This window comes from Ictidomys tridecemlineatus, unplaced genomic scaffold (genome assembly GCF_052094955.1).
Source record: "Ictidomys tridecemlineatus isolate mIctTri1 unplaced genomic scaffold, mIctTri1.hap1 Scaffold_147, whole genome shotgun sequence".
In the NCBI taxonomy this organism is placed as follows: Eukaryota; Metazoa; Chordata; class Mammalia; order Rodentia; family Sciuridae; genus Ictidomys; species Ictidomys tridecemlineatus.
Window position 1 is genome coordinate 361696 of NW_027521300.1, and position 24353 is coordinate 386048.

Below are 24353 nucleotides of genomic sequence, written 5' to 3' on the forward strand. Positions count from 1 at the left end.
CAGCCTTTTATAGCTCAGCCTCCTGACCACACCCACTAACTTCCTGCCAGATCCACCAATCACCTGTAAGTACTTAATTGAATTAGGGATTTGGGTGTGGCCAGTTCACTTCCTGGAGAGACTGGTAGACTCTTTTCCCTGTTTGTGAATCCCAGGAGCATTTTTTTAAGAGAGAGAGAGAGAGAGAGAGAGAGAGAGAGAGAGAGAGAGAGAGAATTTTTAATATTTATTTATTTTTTTTCAGTTTTCAGTGGACACAGCATCTTTATTTTATTTTTATGTGGTACTGAGGATCAAACCCAGTGCCACGCACATGCCAGGCAAGCGCTGTTACCGCCTGAGCCACATCCACAGCCCAAGAAGTATTTTTATAACCACATTTCATAAGCATTTTGAGGTGTGCACATATTCATAGTGGTAATATCTTAATTAAAATGTTTTTACTTATTAAAATATGTATTTTAAATTTTTAAACAACTTTTCTGAGAAAAAGATACATTTTATTTCCTTCTCAATAAACCAAGTCATGCTGGACGTGTCCTGACACATTTCCATGATGGTTTTGAATTCAAAAGGAAGTCCTTTAGGAATATGCCTGCTTTTCTTTGGGAGAAATATCAAGGAGGCATGGGATAAGATTTTTATTATGTTCAAGATAATGTTCCTTCCAGTACTCATGTATCTTATGTACAGACTTCTCCACCCAAATGTCAGTACTTATAGCGGGTCATAAATAGTTTAAATGAGATTAATGGACTAAATCTGATTCATTCTCTGTTCATTCTCTGATTCCTTACCTCTGTCGAATTTCATTCCTCAGTGGAATGATCTGGAACATAGTTTGAAATGTATTTGTCTACCTCTGTTGGCTTATAAAATGGACAGCCTTCTGTGTGTGCAGCTTGTGGAGGGCTCTGAAGGAAAACATGGAACCCACCTCTCTGCCCAGGGTGGGGACCAAGTATTGACAGATATAATCAAAATCTGGAAGCCAGAGAAGAATTACAAATAATATATTGCCTGAGGGCAGAAGGACCCATGCAAAGGTGAGCATAGGAAGTGCTGTGGGGAGCCACATTGAATGATCACACCTTCCAGTCCTGATGCCTCAGATTCTAACCAAACACTGCATTTGCTGTGGCTTGGGTGGGGTCCTGCTCAGATAGTAAGGGGTCTTCTTTGTGGGATGTGCCCCTAAGGTTGAATTATACTCACCTCTCCCTTGTAGTCCTGCCCTTCTGCCCTTTTTGGGTAGAACTTTCAAAGAACAAAAGTCTCCCCCAAAAAACTCACTTCCAAACATGCTATCTCTCTCGTGATTTTCTCTTGCTCTCCCTTTGGGTACCTGAGGCTAAGAGCTGGGGAAGCTGTCCTCAAGCTTGTGTAAAGGTAAATTGTGTCTGTGTTTTATTTAATATCCCTGAAAATTCACAGGAGCGATCGGAAGTTCAGCTGTCTGTGCTGGTCAGGGGCAGCAGGAGGTGCCTGAAGCCAGGGACCATTCCCAGTGATTTTCCAAGTAGATTTGGTTGTAAATGCTTAAGAAATTTACTGAACCGTGTTTTGGGGTTGTAGAAGAAGCAGGCAGTCAGAGAGCCAGGGACGTTAAAGAAATAGTGGGATATTCCACGTCCTCAAAAAAAGAAATTTACTTAATGATCCTGGAGACTCTAATCAAGCAGAGAGGAAAACAGGTCGGGAGGGCCCAGCTGGTTCAATTCCTGTTAACAGTTAATGATGTAAGCCCATGGTTGCGTGAGGAAGAGTCACCAGATTTGTGTACTTGGGAGAGGCTAGGGAGAAAATTGTCTAAAATCTGCTTCTCTGCCAAGTTATCTAAAAGTAACAGTAGAAAATATTTTAAAAGTCTGGACTGTTTTAGGAATGTGTCCTGGAGGATTGAGAGGAAGACCAATGGTTTTTGGAAGACTTGTTAAAAGGGCACCAGAAAGCTACTAGAAGTTTGGAGCAGGAGAAGCAGCCTGAGGCTGCAATCATGTGATTTTTTTTCCATCTATACCAGGACTTAGAGTTGAGTCAATTCTCTCCCACTCTGTAGCTTGCAAACCTCAGAGAGAGGGCCTCAGGGCAAGACCTAAAACCAAGCCTTCAGTAAGAGCTGAACCAGACACAACCAGTGATTTAGAAGGGCACCATCCAAACTTCATGGTGGGGGCATGTACTAGAGAGGAAGCCAGCCCTGATTGGATTTCTGTGAGGTTGATTCAAGATGGAGGGGAAGAAAATGGACAGGAAGACACTCATGAAGATGAGCCACAGTCTGAGCAAACTCAGTCAGAAGGTGAGAATGAGCTAGAGGAGGGTTTTGGTAGATTACCTCTGGCTGGCCCTGTGCCTGCTATTTGGATTCGGCCACTCTCCTCCTGGAGTATGAGGTTTAATAAGTACTCTGAATTGGCAGTAGGCATGCTTATGCTTCTCCAATGTGGCCTTAGAATAGTGCTGGAAGCAGGGGAGGACATTACAGGGTTTTAAGTTTTTCCAGTCTTTGAGCAGGTTAATAAGCAAAACCAGCCTGTCCCCATGATGCTGTAGTTCCTTTTAAGACTCTAAAGGAGCTCAAAAGCACTTGCTGTACTTATGGTCCAAAGTCAGCCTTTGTTCAAAGTCAGCTGATTCCTTATGCAATGAGCCCTTACTCCATGTGACTGGATTTCAGTGGCCAAAGATTGTTGATCAGGGGTGACTACCTTTTTGGTGGTTTCACTGGACTGATAATTGCATTGAACAAGCTGAGAGAAACTGGAGGCAAGGCTTTGATGTCCCTTTGGTGAAGTCAACTGGAACTGGAGAATTTTCAGATTTAGAAAGGCAGTTAAATTATGATCTGGCCATATATGATGAAATTACTGCATGTGCCAAAAGGGCATGGAGAGAGCTACCTAATCAGAATCAATCAACCTTGGATTTTAGTCCAATCAAACAGAGACACAGGAGCCACTTACATATTTCACAGCAGGTCTATACCAGGCAGCAAACAGATCAAGAGGAGACTTGAATGCCTCTGAATTCCTAGTCAGGCAGCTAGCATTTAAAAACCAATAAAGTTTTTCAAGAAGTCCTCTGACCCCAATAGGAAAAGGGGACTGAGTCTGAGTTCATTCGCCTTTGTGAAGATGTGGGTTCCACACAGCTACAGGGCTTAATGCTCGCCTAGGCTCTGAAGCAGGTACTACAACCTCAGGCTGGGAGAGCCATTCTCGCAGGCATTGTTTCAGTTGTGGTAGAACTGGGCCTATGGCTCAGGACTGCTTGTCTCCGCACAATAGGGCAGAGACTCAGAAACTGATGTGACACCATTTTTGAGAAAGCAGCCTCTACCTTAGAGCAAAGCCTGTCCAAGGAAGGGGGCATGACCCTTGTCCTTGGAAAAATCCAGAGAGCTCCTAGGCACATAACCACCCTGCTGAGTAGTTTATGTACAAATAACAGGGGATATCTCCTGCACCAGGTGTCCTTGACTCAGTTAATCTAGGTGAGGACCCATAGCAATGCCCTAGCAACCACCAATCAGCATGAGACAGGGAAAATACCTGGGATGCCAGATGACCCTCCCAGTAGTTTATGGTGGTTAATAACATGTTGGGAAACCATGTAGTTCAGCATGAACACCCCTTGTGGCCTAAACCAATCAGTTCAAACAAATCCTCCTCTTGTACTAACCAATTACCTCTACCCAACTTGTTCCCGCCAGTGAATGTGCTAATCCTGTTTTAGAGTTGTTGTTTGATTTTCCCACAGTGTGTGATGATTTGCTAAGAGTTGCTATAATGTATGTGAAGTCCCTTCCTTCCCCAAAGAGTGTATAAAACTGCTGCAAACCCTGGGCTCAGGGCCTCTCAGCGTCACCATTTGCTGTGTGCGCAGAGGACTGAGCTAGCTCACAATAAATGCCTCTTTGCTGCTAACATCAATCTTGGTCTCTGTTGGTCTTTTGGGATCCAGAAATCAAGCATAACAAGACCTCTCTTGGTTTGTGCAGACAGTGCTGCCAGAGAGATGATCACATAGCATGGAAAGATTTGGGTAGATATGGCAGCAGGTCCCAGCCACTTCTGACCTCACTTCTGTCTTCTTCAGCCTTGCCAGCTTGTATCTACTACCAGCTGACTCCATAGAGACACAGCCAACCTTGGGAGTAACTCTAATGCTTGAAATAGGGCCACAAGGAGTCCCTAGTGGGCCATTACTGACAAATACTGATACCGATGTTGACTGGTGACAAGTTCTTGCTTCCCCAATGTTGAAGAATAACACCAGAAAAGCACACGCCAAGGCAAGGTCAGAGTAGAAATTAGAAGTTTATTAAAGGACAGCAGAAAAGACTTCTCCTGGAGGAAGAAGGGGACCCAAAAGGTGGAATTTGTGGAAGTGCAGTTGTCTCCCCTTTTTATAGATTTGGTGATGGAATGTAGGTTGGAGGGCCCCAGGGGTGGGACACAGGTGGGCCAAAAGGGCAGGAAGAACTTTTGGGATGGGCTTATCACTTCTCTGGGATGGGCTATCTCCAAATCTGTTGGGGGCTGTTCATTAATACTTCTTTGAGGTGGACTTTGGCCTAGGGCCTTTGGGGGACTTCATTAACATTCCATGAATTGTCCTGTGTTTTCCCTGAGTCATTCCCAGCATGGCCTCCATTTTAGATTTCATTCCACATTAGACCTGATTAACCTAACTACACTGACTACCTAACTTTAAATTTGACTTCATTCCCCCCTCTAATTTGGGAACTCCTTACTGCTGTAAGGAAAGGAGGCAAAGAAAATCTTTCTGGCTTCTTCAGGCTGAAAAGGGACAATGTGTGGGGCAAGCAGTTTGGAGTCCCCCTTTAAAAATCGGGTCTATCAAGTGATCCATGATAAAAGTCTGATTGAGAAGTCATAGGCTGGAGGGCCATTTGAGTGATGGGTGGTCTATAAGAGAAACAAGAATTCATTAGTCTGGAACCAGATTGATGCAGCAATAAATCCCATAGCACAGGAATATGCCAATGAGTATGATGGCAAAGACAAAGACTAACAATGTTTTCCACCAGGAAGTACCAAGAACCAGGAGCTAAGATATTGTTTCCATGACAAAGTTGCTGAGGACATGGCTTATATCTGAGCATGTAAATCCTTAAGGATATTTGTCACATTGCCAGAAATGTCAAAGATGTAAACACAACATTTAACTTTTAGGGTTACAGATGTCCTTTCCCTTAAGATATAGTTTAATAATTTAATGTCATCTGATCTTGCAAAATCCTTTTACTAGTATGACCTCTGTGTCTAAGAGAAATCTTTAATTCTGTTACTTAGGGCTGGATACTCATACTAGCAAACACCAAGCCTACCTGTGTAGGTTAGGAATATCTGTGGGCCTTAAACTAAAAACTACTCTGGCAGTTTCTTTTGATAGTTATCAGGCATTCCTACCTAAGAATCTCTTTTGCAGCCTCCAGTTTACTTATTATTGGAGGTTACATTTAACTATTATTATCATTTAAAATGCCCAGGAATAGCTGTGTTTTGGCTTTGCCTGTCTTTGCTAAGTGTTTAAGATGAAGCAAGTCAAACTGACTTTTGTTTCTATCTATTGTTAACAGTCAGCTGAGTTATCCTGGGAGTCCTCAGGAACTTCACAGCAACTTCTCAGTTCTGCTAGTGCCATTTGCGCTAGGATGGGTCCAGGCCTTGCTTGACCATGTGGCTTCCCTCAGAAGCATCAGGGATGTTTCCCTTTTCTGATGACCCTCCTCTTCACAGCAAATGCACTGATTGGCTTTCTGTCCTCCACTGGTCTCATTAATCTCCCTGATCAGGAGGTTATGTGGCCTAGAGTTGCAGAGCTCTTTGGAGAAGTCCCCTATTTCCTGATTCAGACTGACTCAGAGGGCAAGAGCCAAATTTTTAATTTTAAAACTTAATCTTAAACATCTAGCAAATAAGTTAACAGCCTTATATTAAGAGCACTGGGCTTTAATGTCTATCTCTCTATCCTGTAGGTGATAACTTCTTGTCTTAAATTAACCCAGGTTGTGAGTTCTTAAATCAGTACCTCTGCAAAACATTAACAGGGCAATCTTTAGACCATTTATAAGAAAACTACAAAATAAAATTATCAAGAGTAAAAACATTTAGTTCATATAATAGCTACCTTGAATTTTGGTGGAGTATATCCCCTGTTTGAGATCCTGGCAATTGTGACAAAAACCAACTTTTGGACACAACTTTAAATGTACTGATATCTGGCCTACTTCTTTCATAGTCACTTTCACATGAGAGGGGACATAGAGCTTTATCTCAAGTAAGTCGGGGCTCCTCATAAATCTTAAATACTGTAGTTCTGAAACTGATCTTTGCCTTTTTAAACATCATTTTACAAAGCCTACATAAATTGTTGCTCAAGTTCACATGAATATTAGCTAACACAACATAATATCACATCTAAAACATGAATTAAAGAAAGGCTGAAAGCTTTTAAGCTTTTGTAGAAAAGTAGCAAAGTACTTTTGTGTTTTGCAATAAAACCTTTACATAGATTAGGCTCTCATTAACTTAAAAATACATTTAAATTGTATCTCAGTGTAAAAAGTAACATGGAACTTTACATAACTTGTTGATAATAAGTACAGTTACAGAACACAAATGATATAAATAAATTTCCAACATGTTTTTCTTTTAAGCCTAAAATTACCATACAATTTTAGAACATCAGCTTTATATAATGCTCTTTCTAAAGCTTCTACCTTACAGACTTGTATACCTGGAAGATATGAACACATTAATGGCACCAATTACATTGATGTTTTTATATTAACCAAGTTTAGCTTTTAAAAAAATAACATAGCACAATTCTCTAAAACAACAGCACTTGTTTAACCAGTTGTTTAATTTCTTTAAGATTACTTGCTCAAAAACTTACACTTATAAGCAACTTACACAGACCTTCTTTATATCATTTACTTAAACCCTCTTAATTACTTAATCATATAGACTCTTATCCAGAAACACATTTTCCCTCTATTAATTCCATACCTAGAACCTTCTAGTTTCTCTTTTTTAATCTGTTAACCTCCTTCTGTTCACATTTTGAAACAATACTTGTAAATTTTTGAATTTAAGCAGATTTAACATTTTATTAGGGCCTTCTTTGAACACCTAGAAAAACTTATAAGCTTAATTTTAAGACATTTTTTCTATTTACCAAATTTAAATTGAGCCATTTGAATCATGTGAATAAAAAATATTTGGATCCATTTTTTAAATTTTTTATGAGTGCTCCTCATATATCTATCAATTGTCATATCATTTCATGATATATGGACATACACACATACAGACATACCGACATACAACATGTAACACAAGTGTAACACAACACAATAGTAAAGGCCTTCTAGCTTTTTAGGTGAAATCTCATTGCAATGTTTAAAAAAACTCCACAATTGATCAAAAATAGAACTTACCAGAAAAACATTAACTTGTCTGTAGGATCAAAATCATGAGCTCAAAAAAAAAAAAAATACAGAATCTAAGAAAAAAGAAAAAGTCCTCTTTGGTTTAATCTAGTTTGAGTTCCCATAAAGACACTTTTACTCTTTTTTTCCCCTTGGGCCTCAGATCTGTCTTCTACTGAGTGCTCCAGGCTTCTTCTATTTGCATATCAATTTAAGTCCTGGCTGAGGTCTGGAAGGAACTGGGAAAACTGGAATTTTGAGCAGAAACTTCATGCCTAAGGCATTTTAACCATAAGTCACAATTTTCAGGTTTGGATGTTGAAAATTATGATACAAGTTTAAGATACAATTCACAAAATTTCATCTTTATATCTTCCTACACTAGAAAAACTTGCTCACACAAAACTGAAAATAGGATCTTAATAATATAAAAGCTACCACAGAAGAAATTTTTTCAGGATCATTAAGCCACTTTCTTCGTTCTGAAGTTCCTAAAGTAGTATTAAGTTACATTAAATCACCTGAAAAAGTTTTAAAAAGAACCACACACTACCATGTGTATCCAAAATTAAGCTTAAAAAATTTCCAAGACTGTTGCTATTTAATGTCAATTTAATAAGTCAGACCAACGTTTTAATTCAACACTTTTTCCTAAATCTTACACAGAGAGAAACAGATACCAAATCGTAATTTACTATCCTTGCCCAAATCAATGCACTGGTACACCTAGTGAAATCTCCTTAGGCTACCCAGTTCAAAAATTGATGAAAAAATAAAACTAAATGATTGGGAGTTACTTGCCAACTTGGAAGTAGAGTTCTTTTAATTTTCTATCCTAAGTATTTAAGTTCTATGGCATGAATTATCTGAAATCACAAACTAAACAATTACCTAACCCCAACTTTTAACTGCAACATTATGCAATGCTTCAAACTCATTTAGATACCAGATTGTTACAATGAAACATCATCTTTTAGACACACATTTAGCCTAGATTATCCCCAAGAAACAATCTATAATAACCTTTAAAACAGACTAGATGAGAGAAAATATCTCTCCAGGTTTTGAACTTCATTTAATTATGACTCCTATCAGTGACACCATAGATTTCCCCATGAGTGGACCAGATGTTCTCACATAGGGGCAATTATTGGTGTAAAATCAAGGGTCTCAGTGTGACTGATTTTACTGCATTCAGGTGGAGTAATCCTTACAGTGCAGGGAAAGAATGAGGAAATTCCCCAAAGCCATTTGCGAAAATGGCTCTGGCAGCTGCTGGGAGTCCCTCAGTGTCCCCTTTCACTTACAGGATTAGCTCCTTTGGATAGATCCAATCCTAGGCAATCTGGCATATCTCCTAATTTTCCAGTAGAGTCAGTTTTTATCTGCCTTAGGTCTTGGAAGGGGGAAGGGGGTATGTACTTTGATCGGCCCAAATTTTCGCTTGATTCTTTTTCCTCAGTGAGTCCAAGATTTTTCTCTTCATGGCAGATATCATAGCTAAGTCTACACTGTTGGTATAATTTAGGATTTTCCCTTAGAGCAAAGAAAATCTGAACATACAGCACCTCACACCATTTCCTTTTTTGTAAATTTTATCAAACTGTAAAATTGTATTAAAATTGATATTTTCCTCTGGTGGCCAGGTTTCTCCATCAGAGAGTTTGTATTGAGGCCAGGCCAAGAAAATGAGGCACTTTTTCTTGACTACCTGAGGTTCAAATCTATCCCAATTTTTCAATATTCAGGCTAGTGGTGCACCTGGCATATTGGAGAGAGAGAAGCTCCTGTCTTGAGTGAGAAGAAAATAGGATTCAGGCACCCACACTGCGCAGGAGAAAACTGTTCTCATTAGGGACGTCTCCCTAAGCTTGAGCTTCCTAAACAGTCCAGAAAACCCGTCTCTCACCTTGCTTTGCCAAGGGGTTTCTGGCCCCCTTTAGCAAAGTGCTAGGGTCTCAGTTTGCCCTGTGCCAGAGACCCTGGGAGGATTCAGACTTAAGGGCCTTACTGCTTTCCTCCCGGCCACTAAAAACCCATTGCAAAAGAAAATTGTGCACTTTTTGTCGCCTTTGCTCTGCAGACTAGCAGATTACCAGAGGAGTTGATTCTAAAAATGCCTCTCTTAACAGCATAAGGAACACAGCACATTTTAAACATTGGGGCAGTAAAACAACCTAGTAAAAGTTACCTATGCACCTTAGGGAACCTGGGCAGATTTTACTAATTATCCCATGCCTTTCTTTCAGTCCTACAACCTGAATTGCTAACATTTCTGACCCATGAAGGAAGGGGAGCATCCAGGAGGGATTGGATGCGGGGTTGGGAGTGTTGCATAGCCCATACGGAGGCAAATGTGATTGGGGCTTTCCCTCAGTGCCATTCATCTACCAATCACCCTAGATACCCCTGAGGGCTGTGGGGAGGGGGCTCAAGAGAAAGGAACCTTAAGAACGCGTCTGAGTGTAGCCCAGACCGGAATTCCGCAGTTGTTCCAAACTCCTTCCTCCACCTCCATGCATCCGAGGCAGATCGGGATTCAGGACACTGTGTACTCACGCCAATTGCTCTCTGGGCCCAGACAGAAAAGTTGGAAGTGGCTTTGACAAAACCCAACATACCTGCTCTGTATTGAAAAGGTGATTGAGAGCTGCCTAGGCTGAGAAACCTCTCACCCGAGTCTTGAAAAGTGGTGGCTGCACTAATTGCGTTTAAGTAGCCGTCCAGTGCCCACCTTATCCTCAAGAAAGAGAGAAAGATGCACCTCAAACAGACATGGGGTGCCTACACTTACCTCGGTGTAGAATCTCCGTATGGGACCTCCAATATGATACCACTGTTGACTGGTGACAAGTTCTTTCTTCCCCAATGTTGAAGAATAACACCAGAAAAGCACACACCAAGGCAAGGTCAGAGTAGAAATTAGAAGTTTATTAAAGGACAGCAGAAAAGACTTTTCCCTGGGGAAAGAAGGGGACCCAAAAGGTGGAATTTGTGGAAGTGCGGTTGTCTCCCCTTTTTATAGGTTTGGTGATGGAATGTAGGTTGGAGGGCCCCAGGGGTGGGACACAGGTGGGCCAAAAGGGCAGGAAGGACTTTTGGGATGGGCTTATCACTTCTCTGGGATGGGCTATCTCCAAATCTGTTGGGGGCTGTTCATTAATACTTATTTGAGGTGGACTTTGGCCTAGGGCCTTTGGGGGACTTCATTAACATTCCATGAATTGTCCTGTGTTTTCCCTGAGTCATTCCCAGCATGGCCTCCATTTTAGATTTCATTCCACATTAGACCCGATTTACCGAACTACACTGACTACCTAACTTTAAATCTGGCTTCAATATCATAGACTTAATTTTAGGGTGAAACAACTTAAGGGAATTCAGGTGCTGCCAGGAGTAATAAATTCAAATTTTAGAGATGAGATTGGGATCACTGTACAATTGGACCCTGCCATTCAGCTCTCTACAAGAGATGTACTAACACAGCTAATACTTCTGCTAATACTTCTGCTAATACTTCTGCTTCACACCCACCAACTTGGAGGGAATAGGTCAGATCTCTCAGCCTGCTGAAAGTGCTCAGTACCTTCACAGGGAAGATAAAGATGGTAACTCTGGGATTTTCAAGACTTATGTCTTAGAGACCTTGCCAGTAGATTTGTGGGGCCATGATAGTCTAAGCAGCCTAGGTTTGTTATTAGTAACTCCAAATTCTGTCATCTGAGGGATTTAATCAAAATTTATTCCTAGAGAAATTGAGGGAAATTTACAAGATTTCCCTATGACCCAATATTTCCAAAATATTTTAATTACTACATGCAGCCAGAATTTTTGGTAGGGGCCCTGACTTTATCCCCAACCCAGAGAACAGCAGAAAAAAATAATTGGTTCACAGAAGAGCCAATCTGGGTCAGTCAGTGGCCCTTAACAGGAAACAACTTGAAATAGCCCACAGGCTAGTTCAGGAACCACTTCAGGCTGGCCATTCACAACCTACTCTCTGTCCTTGGAACACACCCATCTGTGTAATCAAGAAAAAATCTGGCCACTGGAGATTAGTACAAGATCTCAGGGCAGTTAATTGTGTTAATGAGCCAATGGGAGCCTTGCAACCAAGGCTTCCTTGTACAGCTATTTCTTTGGGTTATCATTTAATAGTAATAGATTTAAAAGATTGTTTCTTTTCTCTACCTTTCCACCCAGAGGACTGTAAAAGGTTTGCCTTTAGTGTCCTGGCAATAAATTTTAAAGAACTAGTCAAAAGATATTGTTGCCTTAGGGAATGTGTAACAGCCCTACCCTATGTCAAAATTTGTGGCAGAGGACATCATGCTTGTGAGGGAGAAATTCCCTGATGCATATATGATTCACTTTATGGATGATATATGTGTATCTCATGCTAATCCAGGTGTACTCCTAAAAATCTTACCCAAACAGACTTCACTCACAGCAATGGGTTTGTGCATTTCACCTCAGAAGGTACAAAGGACATCTCTTTTCAATATCTAGGTCATGTGATCGAAGGACATAGAATCCATCCTCAAACCTCACAAATAAGGGTCAAGGAGCTGAACACCCTTAATGATTTTCAAAACCTATTGGGTGATATAAATTGGCTGAGACCATTTTTAAAGCTACTACTTCAGATTGCAATCAGACTTTTACTGACTACACAGGATAAGTATGTAAGTGTTACCTCTCTATTTCTTGTAATTTTGAGTTGAATTCACACTAGTTTTTCCTTAAAGATCTATTAGAATTCAGCAGTGAAACCAATGTGGTCCTAGACCTTTAAAAAATAGGGTATAAAGGGAGAGCATGGGAGGAAGATTACCTCTAGATAGGAAATAAGGGAGGGAGGGAAAGGGAGGGAGAAGGGGAATAGCATAAATGGTGGAAGAACACCCTCATCATTATACAAAAATACATGTATGAAGATGTGAATTTGGTGCATTCTGCTCCTCAGAGAATCAGGCTCCACTTCAGGGACCCTCTTGGCCCTATGCCTGGTCAGGGGGGCGATCAGGTGCAAACCTGCTAATGGACATGAAATGCCAGCATGGGCATGCCTTTTTCTGGTCCAGTCATGGCTCTGGCACCCAGCTGTTCTGCACAACGTTCTTTTAGACCCTAGTATGTGTGAGGTGGAACCAGAACAAAGTACTCCTGAGTGCACACTGTGGAGCAGATACCATTCCTTCAACCTCTGCATTGTCCAGACTAATCTCCCCACCTCTCCACCCCTTCCTTCCCTTTCTAAATGTGCATCACTTGGTGAAGTTTGCTCACAGCATGGGTGGGATAAGCAATTCCCACACTAGTTGGGGGGCCCAGGACAGACCCCTAAATATATGGCACTCTCCACATAAGGATTGCAACCAGGAAATGTACAGGAAAACCTACACTGAGGGCAAAACCAAATCTGAATATGGAATGCATCTCAAGAGCTGCCTGTCCCAGACATCAGTGTTCACATATCTCCATTCTTTCAGGCTCCAAACTCAAATTGAGGAGCTCCATGTTTCTCCTCCCTGTTTCCCTGCGAAATCACCTGCCTGTGGGTCAGAATTCACAGCACCCGGACTCTGTCTCTGAATAGGGACAGCCATGTCAGTGCCATCTGGAGAAGGGAGTGTCCAGTTGATAAATCTTGGCTAAAAAGCCACAGAGTCATTCTGGACCCTGGACACACATGTTCCCAGACATAGGACAAGAGCTCTTTCCACCTGCTGCAGTGGTTCCACAACTGCTCACAGTTAGGAGCACCCAGAGAGAGTTGAGAAGCCCCAGTGTTCAGGCCTCCAAATCACAAGTGAGTTCTTTGATCTGGAAACACAATTTCATGCCGGGGTCCTGCCCTAGTGGAGTCCAGGAAGACCTGATGGATGAGTGGCGTTGGCGAAAAGATGAGACAGGAGTCGTTCCGTTGGAGCAATCTCCAGAGAGAGAGAGAGCTAATGCAGCTTTCTCTGGGTCATCTTTTATTACAATTTTCCTCATCATTATAGATTGAGAATACGTCATTGATTATATAATTTCAAACTTTGCCAAGACATGACATTTCCTTAACCATGATTGGTGTTACAAAAAATGTAACATTAATTTACATATTTCCAGGATATGACCTTCAGTTATGTAATTATTAAAAGTATAGAATCATTAATAAAATACATCACTAATTTACATTTTTCAGATTTTCCCAAGATTTACTATTTTTCCCAAGATATGTTATTTTCTTATTGACTAATGCCAAACTACGTAACCAAACTCTAAGTCTCCTAACCAATCATTAACCTAAAGTACACTTGTACTTTATTTCTAATCTAAAATTCCCATCTAAAAAAATCCCATTAAATCTTATACTTAAAGCATCCTAAAGTATATCAATCATTCTTAAAACATATCAGAAACCTATAAAACTAAAAACTTAAGAATTTCTAAACTTAAGAATCTAAATAAAATAATATTTCTAACATTATTCTAAAACTGTGTCTTATAAAGCTGTTTTAATTAATTTCTAAATTTATTCTCATAAAACTGGTTGAGCTATTTTCTCAAAGAATTTCTTTGTTTCTCAGTCAAGGTGCACTAGTTCTCATATCTTTATAACCTTTCTCAATAGAAAGTAAGATCCAACATCAATCCACTGTCCACCAATATTAACTATGCTCATCATATATCCCTATGTAAAGTAAGAAAGGGTTTATAAAAAGAGAAGAATATATCTTTATATGTTTTAACTTTCCTAAGTGTATAATACAACTTTCCTTAATCAAAAATGAGACTACATGTGGTGAACTTTGTAAAATAAGCCTAATCATTAAGTTTTCTAAGAGGCTGGAAATATGGGCTTGGGTTCTCCTTGATATAATCAATGTGGTGCCTAAAACTCTCATGACCTTTCAGAGGATGATTGTTGTCCATGATCAGGTTTGTCCACAATGTACTGAGTTAGAAGAACAGCCTTCTACTTTGTCCTTGATATGCTGAGGGCTAGTAGAACAGCCTCCATGGCATGATGTACCTGTTCTGTTCTAGCCATCTGAAATTTAATTTGTTTGGCATCTAACATACTTATGCCTCCTGAAGAAACATAAGCATGAAAATGAAAAGTCCCAATTACATAAAAAAGGGTCTCATGGTTTCAGTTTCCCACCAACCAGCGTGGCTTTGCCAGCATTCATCCTCACTGTGACCCTGTCAAGACAGTGGGAGAGCGGCTTTGCCAACACTTTTTCTCACTGTGACCCTGTTAAGACAGTGAGTGGGGGATCGCTTTCGCCAATTTCACCCATTTATCATGGTAGTATGGGGAATCCAGGGATATCCTGAACTACAACCAATGAATGATCTTAATTGACACGTGGACATCACCTGAGACATTCGGGCTGTCCAAGGCATTACAATTGAGCACCAGGACACAACAAATGCAGTTTGACGGAGAGACAAGGTACAAAGGCAAATACCTATTGAGCAGTCCAACTATGCACATTGTAAAACATGGGGAAAATTGGATGAGGATTCAGAGAAACGTCAAGTACATGATTATCATAAGGGGCAAGGAACAAAAAAGGAAAGGCCAGGGAAAGTGTCCACAATGCTTTCCATGACCACATTCAAGAGTCAAGAAGGTCCACTGCAGAACAGGACAGAGGTCCCAGTGATCAGCAGGTGCTACACTCCATGTGGTCATAGGACAAAAGGGACAAACTTGAGCCTTCTACTTCTGTTCCACTTCCGTCTCTACACCTGCATATCCACTCCATTTGTCATCTCTTGGACAGCCTGTGGAAGGTGACATGAGCACATTGGACCATCCCCTGGAAACCCCATTCAGAGGAGTCTCTCCTCTGAGTCCTGGACAGGTGGCTGTGCATCAGAGGCAGGGTCCGGGGCTGTGCCAGAGCTTTCTGAAGTCCCAGCCTTTGCTCCTACTCCATAGCTAGGAAGGTCCTGTGACCCTGGTGCCACCTGCTCCTGCATCTTTGCTTCCTCAGCGTGAGAGACCCTGCAAGTCATTGGAGCCCCAAAGGCCATTCTTCCCTGCTATGGTGTGCCTCACTCCATGTCACTGTCCTCAGAGGAGGAGGACACCTGAAGGTCTTCATAGAGGACACTCAGTGGCTCGTGGGAGCTGGGCCTCTGGGACTCATCAAGATAGGGAGGAGTGTCAGCAAGAGCACTGGTCTCTGCAGCGGGACAGGAAGGGAGATCGGCAATGAACCTGGATCTCCACCAGTTCTTGTGCATTCTCTTGAAGAGCATCCGGAGGGGCTGTCGGGGAACACAGCTGGGTGCTGGTGGACTCGATTTGGTGCGCGGCTCCACTGGATTCAGGAAGCTGCTTTCCTTGGGAGGGCGAAGATAAATGCTGGAATCATGGGCTGGAATTTTTCTGGTCACCTGGGGTGACCCATTTAGTCCGATACCACTTGTGTCTTGCCAAGCAGGCAGAGACTTCCTGGCCTCCGAGCCTGGCCTGCAGGTGTTCCCCCGTGGAGTGGGACTGTGCCCCAGCCTGAGTTTCTTTGGGGAGTTCTGGCCAGTCTGGATGTGGACCTGAGCTCGTCTCTTGCCTGGGGCCTGGAGGCTGAGTTCGTGGCCCTGGCCCTGTGGACATGCTGCAGGCTGCAGGCAGGGCTCTTTGCTCACATCAGGACCCCTGGCTAGTGATGGAGGGTGGAGCAGAGGGCCCCCTCCGAGAAGACTGGCAGAAGTCTGGGCAATTTTGGAGGAGACCACCTCTGGTGTTTCAGGTGATTTCTTCCCAAGGAGGGCAGGGTTCTGCCCTGAGGGCCTTGCTGCCGGCTGGATGGTGCCAGGGGTGCTCACATCCTGTTTATCCTGGATCCCGGGACCTGAGTGGAGTCCACCTTTGGGTCTCTGAAAGGGAGGTGCGCTAGTGAAGGTGAGACTCTCATCCGAGCTCTGGACACAAGGCTGACTCTGCAGCACGGAGCCCAGGACACACCTCGTCCTGGTCGTGTGGACGGGCAGTGGCCTGCTGGGCTTCTGGAGGAAAAGACAAACACAGGAAACTCTCCTGAGTCCCTGCACTCAAGCACCAACAAGGCCCACCTAAACAGGAATTCGGCTACAGAACATAGAGTGGAACAGAAAGACACGTCTTCAGCCCAGGAAAGGAAAGGGGCGCTCCACCTCCACCTCCATGGCTATCGGCCAAAGACCCATTCCAAGAACGACTTGACATGTTTCAGGGCACATTGGGAAGTATCCCGTTCTTAATCGGAGGTCTCGTGCCTTGAGATGGGCAGGGCTCTTTTGTGTGTCCTTCCATGGGATGTCGATGGCTAACGCTCCTCTCAGCAGATGTGGCCACTCAGGAGTTGGCCTACAGAAGCTGAGAGTGTTCTCCCACTTTCAATAGGAATATGCCTGCATTGGACATTGTGTCCTCTGAGACGTTGGCGTCAACTCTGCCCCCATGAGCCCATGCACCACGTCATGGGGAAGATGAAAAAAGTCCCACACAAAATTGGAAAGAGCAAATGTGGAGGACCCCCAAGCTTTAGTCCCATTGGGCTTAAATGTTGATAGCAAATGCCCCAGGCAGAAGGGCCACAGAGAGGGAATTTATCAGGCTTCTCCAGGACACCAAAAGAGCAGGCCACCATGCACATACTCACCCTTAGGTAGGCACTGGGTTCTGTCTCTTCCTTCCATTTGGGTTGCTGCCTCTCCTGGGGTCTCCTATAGGTACTCCATGTCTGGAGTAGAGCCTTTCCCCGTTGTTCCTCTTCTTGCCTGCAGAACACACGATGGTATTTGGATGGATGCAGAGGAGGGAGCAAAATGAGAGGTGCCCGTTTTCTTAGTGTCTCCTGTGCTACCCTGGGTTCTCCCCCAAGTCTGTGCCTTTCCTCCTACAACAGCCAGTCCCTACATCCAGGAAGCCCTTCTCATCTACCACTAAGTAGTTGCCTGTGGACACATTGCTTTTGTGCCTCCCGCGGTCATGTTCCTAGTGCTGCCCTGACCCCCTTCCCTTTCTGAATTGAATGCACAGGAGAATGTGCTGCAGGCTCTGGCTTTGGGACATGGAGTCCTTGTCTATCTCTCTCCATTGACCCAGTCATTAGCTGCATGCGAATGTGTGGAGATGACTATGTGGAGAAGGGGAGACACCACCCCGCTGGAGTTCCATGCCCGAGGCTTGGATCCCAGCTTCCCCATCCCTCACCTGTGCACCTGGCCCTTCATTCTGGCTGGCTGCTCACAGGCCCCTGTGTTCTGGAGATTCCTAGGCTTGCTTGGTGCCTGGTTCTCCTTCTCCTTCTTTGGGCCCAAGGGTTGTGGGGCCAGCGCACCATCCCAGCGCTTGATGGGGCATCTTCTGCTCCTCGCAGTGTGTCCAAAAGCCCCACAGTCCCTACACTTCAGCTGTCGGTGGAAAAGCACAAGTTGTCAGGAGTCGGCCCAACCACAACCAGCTCTGCCCTTTTACAGACAAAGTGAGATTTGAAGTCTTAGTTTCCCCTCGTTGTAGGTCAGGCACTCAGGCCTGTGAACCATGAATTTCTAGGGATTTTAAGGTCCTAGAACACGTTTGTGGAAGCACCTATTATGAAGGGGCACTGGAAGGAAGGTTTGGATGTTGCAACTTGAGGAGCCTGGGCCAGATTTCAACAACAGGACAAACGTTGGGATGCATGGGTTTCAAGTGGTTCCAAAAGATGACTCCTCCCATCCTAGGAAAGGACTAAGCTGAGAGGAGGTGCCCGGGCAGGTCCTGGTGGGGTGGAATGGGAGAATTGGGTGGTAGAGGCAATCTGAGAGGACGTCACCATGATTCTGACCTGTGTCGGCCCCTGGCTTCCCGTTGCCTCCGATGTCCACATACCCTGGGGTCCTCCTCTTCAGGGGGAGGAGCCCGATGCCCCACAGCTCCCCTCTGCTGGTGCTTCTTATTCTGGATTTGCATGAGGCTCGGGGCCAGAGGCTGTGAGGCCTGCTCTGCCGACTTTCTCATGTTCTTCAAGTCAGGACCCATTCCCTCAGATGCTGACACTGGGCCCTCCTAGGTCCAAGAGAAAAGAAAAAAGTGTCATGACCAAAGTCAACATGGGATCTTTCATTTGTTCTTCACATTTTGGCATGGAGCACATCCCATGATCTGAGGAGCCCAGTAGAATAGGTGGAGCACAGATGGGTGCACAGTCAAGGGAGAGTAGGCCAACTACTGCGTTTGACAAAAATAAGATACTCCATGCTCTTAGAATTATAGCAGAGTGAATGCATGATTCCTGAAGGTAATAAAGCAATCTTAACCAAAGGGAACAATTTTGCCTCTATCCAAATGATAACCAAAAGAGGAAAGGTGAAGAGAGGTAAACCTAGTTCCTACAAAGAGAGATCAAAAGGAATTTCATCTTAATACAGAGATTTGCAGAGCACGGTTATCCAGAGTAATTCTTGACAAAGTCAGAAGTCACGAGCTAGAAATGCTAGTAGATATCCAAGAATGTCCTTGCATATCTGACCTAAGCAGATTGACCTTGAAAAATATTTCCAAATTAATGATACAGAGAGCAAGCTCAGGAGTGGATCAGTGGTAATGAAGCTAACCAAATAGAGAAGCTGAGGACTAGTAGATATCCAAGAATGTCCTTGAATATCTGACCCAAGCAAATAGACCTTGAAATATATTTCTAAATTAAAGATACAGAGAACAAGCTCAGGATTGGATCAGTGGTAATGAACCTAACCAAATAGAGAAGCTGAGGACGACGTGGTGGGTTCAATGTGGAATTTCACCCAACCCAGGCTTCAAAAAGTTCTAAGAAAGGTTTCTTAAACTCTTCTACAGAAAGAAAGGGAAAAAAATCATCCCCAAGGGATGCTGTGGGGTCACGATGATTCTCTACCATAACATGATATAAGAAAAACCGAGCATGACAATGAGAGCTATTCAGCGGCAGAGAAGAATGAAATTCTGACATTTTCCAAACAAGCTGTGGATGGAACCAGTGTACATCCTTTGCTAGACATGCCAAACCAGTGTTTGTTCCTAGGTGTGGATACTAAGGGGAGAAGCTACCCTAAAGGGGGAAGGGGGAAGGCGAGAGGTGGGTGCTGAGAGGGGGGAGGGGAGAGAGAATGGAAGAGCAGGTCAGAAGAGAGGGGAGAATGGGTAGAGGAAGGCTGGGTGAGGATGACCCAGGACTTCTATGTGCCTGTGTGGAAATAGCACCGGGAATAACACTGCTCTATCCATCGGAGGTAGGCCCTATTCTACCCAAGAGTCCATGGTAAACTACAGCAGTTTTCATACACATTGATCCACCTGCTCACAGGTGTCAGAATGCTGCAGTAATATTCTCTGAAATTGAAATAGTTCTGTAGTGAGTTGAACCTCCAATGACCTATTTGATCCACCTCAGCATAAAGAAACACAATTGAAAAACCTTAATATTACAAGCACCTCCCCCTCCATCCTTAACATTTTCCCCACCTACATGTCTTCTAAGGAATCTTCTGTAAACTACCTGGGAAAAGAAAACCAACCTGAGACCCCACTGTTCTGCTGTCTCCTGTCAGCAGGCGCTCAGACAGGTGAGGGCTGTACACAGAGCCCAGGAAGAGATGCAGCCTCCTGGATGCCAGCCGGAAGGGGCAGTGAAAGAAGGGGGCTTCTGGGAACTTGTCTCCTCCCCCAGGATCACGTGATGCAACACGTCATCTTCAATACCACAGGTGCAATTTTAGGCCAAAATTCAGTGACTCACACCTTTGATTTCCATGACTCTACCCAGAACAAAGATTTGCCAGCCTTTTTGAGTCAGTACTTTCCTGTACAGAGGTTTGAAATCCATAGTTTGAATGACATTGAGGTGCTGGGAAGAGGTCAGAGGCCAGTTGACATAAGGGCCTTGGAGTTTTTACAAGTTTGCTCTCTGGGGTATCAATTTTTTTTTTAACTCTGCCATTTTAACATAAGGATTCCAGAAATCAAAGAAATGCTGCCCAATGCTTTCATACTTTATGTGACATAACTAAGCTCTGGATTGCATTGACTCTACACTTTCATTGGAAGAGTTACTTCTTTTTCTGCTGGGTTTGGCATGACATTTGTGGACATGCAAGTGCTCAGAATGACCACAGGGCTGAAGTCTCCTTCTCCTGCTGCTGAGGGCTGATGTCCCTGGTTTCTCATCCAAATCTGGTGGGGTTCTGAGCTCCCTTGGAAGAAGAGGGTGGGGTTCTGGCTTCAGCTCCCAGGCCCCGCCCCCAGGGAATCCCCTCAGGCCCTCTCTTGGGCCAATCCTGAAATGTTGCTGCAGAGGAGAAATACACCTGTGTAAGTCTCAAGAGTCCCTGACCAGCAGGATTTTCCAGCACTCTACCAGGGCTCTTGTGCTGGTGTCGCTTCCTTTGTAGGTCACCATGGATTTCGTGCACACACATTTGCACTTCTCAATACACAGGCCTATGGGTACACAGTTCAGAACACCTGGTACCTCAGTAGCTTTGCTAATCTTCAATATCACAGAAAAGTGAATGCAGCCTCCACTCCCACAGTCCCCTTTAGAGGTTTTCCTTTTATGTTGTTAAATATTTTTACTTGTTCATGGACCTTTTGTTTATGCATTTATGTAGGTGCAGGGCTTAGAATCAAAGCACACTCACCCATGGTTGGGAGGCCAACCCTCTGCAACTTAGCAACAACCCGAGTCCTATCTTTTCATAGTTCTTGAAATAATGGGTAGAATCAATTCGAAGCTAGCTTCATTTTCCCAGTTCAAACCATCATGAAATTCTATCAGGAAAGAAGTCAAAATAATGGAATTGAAGAAAGAATGAAAATGTTTGTTTTTCATGAATAGTTTTGAAGGAATACCAACTCAATGCATTGTTAGCCTGTAATATTAGTAGGCTCCATTCATAACTGAAAGTACATATGAACACACAGACACATGCATAGGAATGTGCACATGAACATATCCACAAACACACTCACGCACACACAAACACCCATGAACACCACCATCCCCCCCACACACACACACAAACGCCTGTACACACATAAGCAGCTAGAATTCTTTTTCTGGAATTTTTGTTTGTTTGTTTGGAGAGAGGAGATCCAAGTGCATCCCATTACCGCTTGCGTGCTGCCCTACTTGAAAGTTTATGAAGCAACTGGACCTCCCTAAATATACTTGAACCATCCTTGTAATGAATCTGCTTCATTACTTCTGGTGTTCACAATGAGTCTTTGGAGAACAGGCTGCCTTCAGCACTCCAGGCTGTGAACTGGCCACACCCAAATCTTTCTCATCTCCTTAAGTTCTCAGAAGGTATTGTGGATCTGACACCAAGGGAGTGGGTGTGCTGGGTCGACTACTGATCACGTGAGTATATGGAAAATTCCCCCTTTGGAAACCATCTCAGCAGGGGAAGTATCTCTCTTCCACTTGAGGTCAGGCAGGAACTTCCACTAGTCACTGAGGGTGGAGACGAGGAGGCAGCTTCCCTCCACAGGTGAGAGCAGTCTCCTGAGGATGACCTTACTTAGCCCAATTCTTCTCCATCAAATGCAGCTGATGCTCAAGTCCTCTTGGGTTCTTCTCTACATGCAACTTCCAAAGAGTGACCCTGGGCACATGGACACTTAATACGTAACAGTTTCTTTCAATCCACTTTGGGATGCTAGAGAGAAACTATCTGCCTGGAAGAGTCTTTCTGTGGGTGGCTCTGGGCTGTGGAATATGGGAAACACCTGCTAGGTGAAAGCAGCTCTGCTCCGTCTGAGCCCCAGAGCCCCTCAGTCAATGAAGGAAGTGGAGGAAGAGGTTCTATGTTCTGGAGAGTACAGAATGCATCCTAGTCAAGGCTAAAGGAAAGTGTTTGTGTCCATGGATCCAATTCAGTGCCTCCAAAGTTCTCCATTTGGGAAACCCAATTGTTACAGGTCAGAACCCTTCCCAGGGAGAAGGGGGAGTTGACTCAGGACCCATGGTATTCTTGGCATGCAGGATAGAAGAGAATCCCCACAGGACACAGTTAAGCACATAGACAGAGGTCTAGGTTAGGATAAACAATGCTGAGATGGGTGGAAGGCAGCAGCCAATGCAGGCTGGGATGGATGATATGGCCAGGCTGGTGGACAGCAGGGATCCTGTGGGCTTGCATCCCACTCAGCATGCAGATCTATGAATAGGACAGCACAGGAAGGCTCCAGAGCCAACACATGTTCTGTAGTCAAATTGTTGTTCAACTTTGCATTGGCCCAAATGACACTGATGACTCTGCAAGGAGAGGAGAGCCCAGGTAGACTTGAGTGTCAGGGGCATTGTCTGAAAACTGTTGCAGTTCCTAATGTCATCCACCTGAGACGGGTCTTTCTAGTGTATGAAAGCTGCCTCCTTGCATGGAGGATCAAGGGGCACAAGGGACTCCTGCTGGGAGCTCAGAAGAAAGGGAGACATTCTCTGAGCAGGTTTCCATAGGACAGGCTTCCTCACCTCCTCAGCCTGCAGGGAGTCCACCCACCGCCCCTCTCTCTCCATGTCAGATCCACCAATCACTTCTCAGAGATTCCTGGACTAGCTGGATTAGGAAACGTTGAGCATTTCCATTCTATATGACTCAGAGCTTTTTAGTGTTCTTTTACAGTTTCTATTTGTGGAAACACAAGGATCATGGAAGCATTTTCGATTTTCAGAATGTTTGATTACCACAGATTTATTTTTCAAACCTATGCTTTCACAGGTTACCAATATGTCTTGGGTGTTTTTCATGAAACATTGTCCTCAAGGTTTGGATTGGAAAGACAGGAGTTAGTGTGGACTCTACCTGCCTTTGGCAGAAATATGAAAGGAGTCAGAAAGTAAGGGTTGCATTATGTTTTCTTTTACCTTTGAGACAAGTGTGCCTAAAATACTCAGGTGCCTCTTGGGATGAGTCTTGTCCCCGCATATAGAGGTCTCTGAAGTACAAATCTCTGATTCTGAATTTCGTGGTGACCCAGAAAGAGAGGGAAGACAAAGATCAGGACTGGTACAGGAAATGCTTGGGAGTCCAGAAACAATGGGATCAGACACAGACACTGGCTCTGAATGACAGAGGTTTCTTTTGAGATTTCTATTGGGACTTTTCAAATGGGCACATGTAGTTTTGTATTTTGTGCAGATAATAAAAATGAGAGTTGCTATGCTGGTGTATATATGGAACTATAATGTCAATAGGAGGCTCAACTGTCAGTCTGTTGTCCTGTGACTGAATGGAGCAACACTAGCTGATTGCTGGGACCTCTGTTCTGGCCTGCAATGGGCATTCTTGACTGTAGAATGTGATGGTGGAAAACATTGTGGACACTTTCCTTGTCCTGTCACAATGAATGATCTTATCTACACAGAAAAGGGAAGAGTGGGACAAAATTCCTCCTGTATTGTCATCTTTCCTTCCATAACTAAGCATATTTTAAGAGTTCTCTTACCATTGTGTTTGACTTGGTGGGGAAAATACTAATGCATGTGGGAACTACATATCCTGAGAGATCCTTGTCTTCGCTTTCTCCTTTCACGATAGTCCTGATGTTTGTGTGCCCAGGCTTGCTTTTCCATTTAATTTTTGTTCGAGGATCAGAAATGTTCATGACCTTTGATTTCTAGGGCCTTTTTCAGGACTGCAGTTTTCTTTCATCTGGCCCATCTGCTTCATTGAAGTGCCCACTGGATAATTGCACACCCACGGGCAGGGACACACTTCAACACTCTCATTCTCCTAATTTTCCAGAGACTTTCCCTATGACCAGAATTACAGGAAGGAAAGGTTCACATGAAGAACTTGAGGGGACATCCAGAGAAGACAGAAGATGTAAAGACACACCCTTTACCCTCTCAGTGGTAAGTTCTGTGGATTTGAATAGTGG

The 24353-nt window shown here is 43.7% G+C and overlaps 1 long non-coding RNA gene across 2 annotated transcripts in view; it reads left to right on the forward strand.

The window, feature by feature from the left end:
- Nucleotides 1–24214: 24214 nt before the first annotated feature.
- The window catches only part of LOC144372696 (uncharacterized), a 39234-nt gene continuing 39095 nt past the window's right edge, over nucleotides 24215–24353 (forward strand). For both annotated transcript variants that reach the window (XR_013432619.1, XR_013432618.1), the window contains exon 1: nucleotides 24215–24327. This is a non-coding gene — a long non-coding RNA (uncharacterized LOC144372696). The remainder of the gene's footprint in view (nucleotides 24328–24353) is intronic.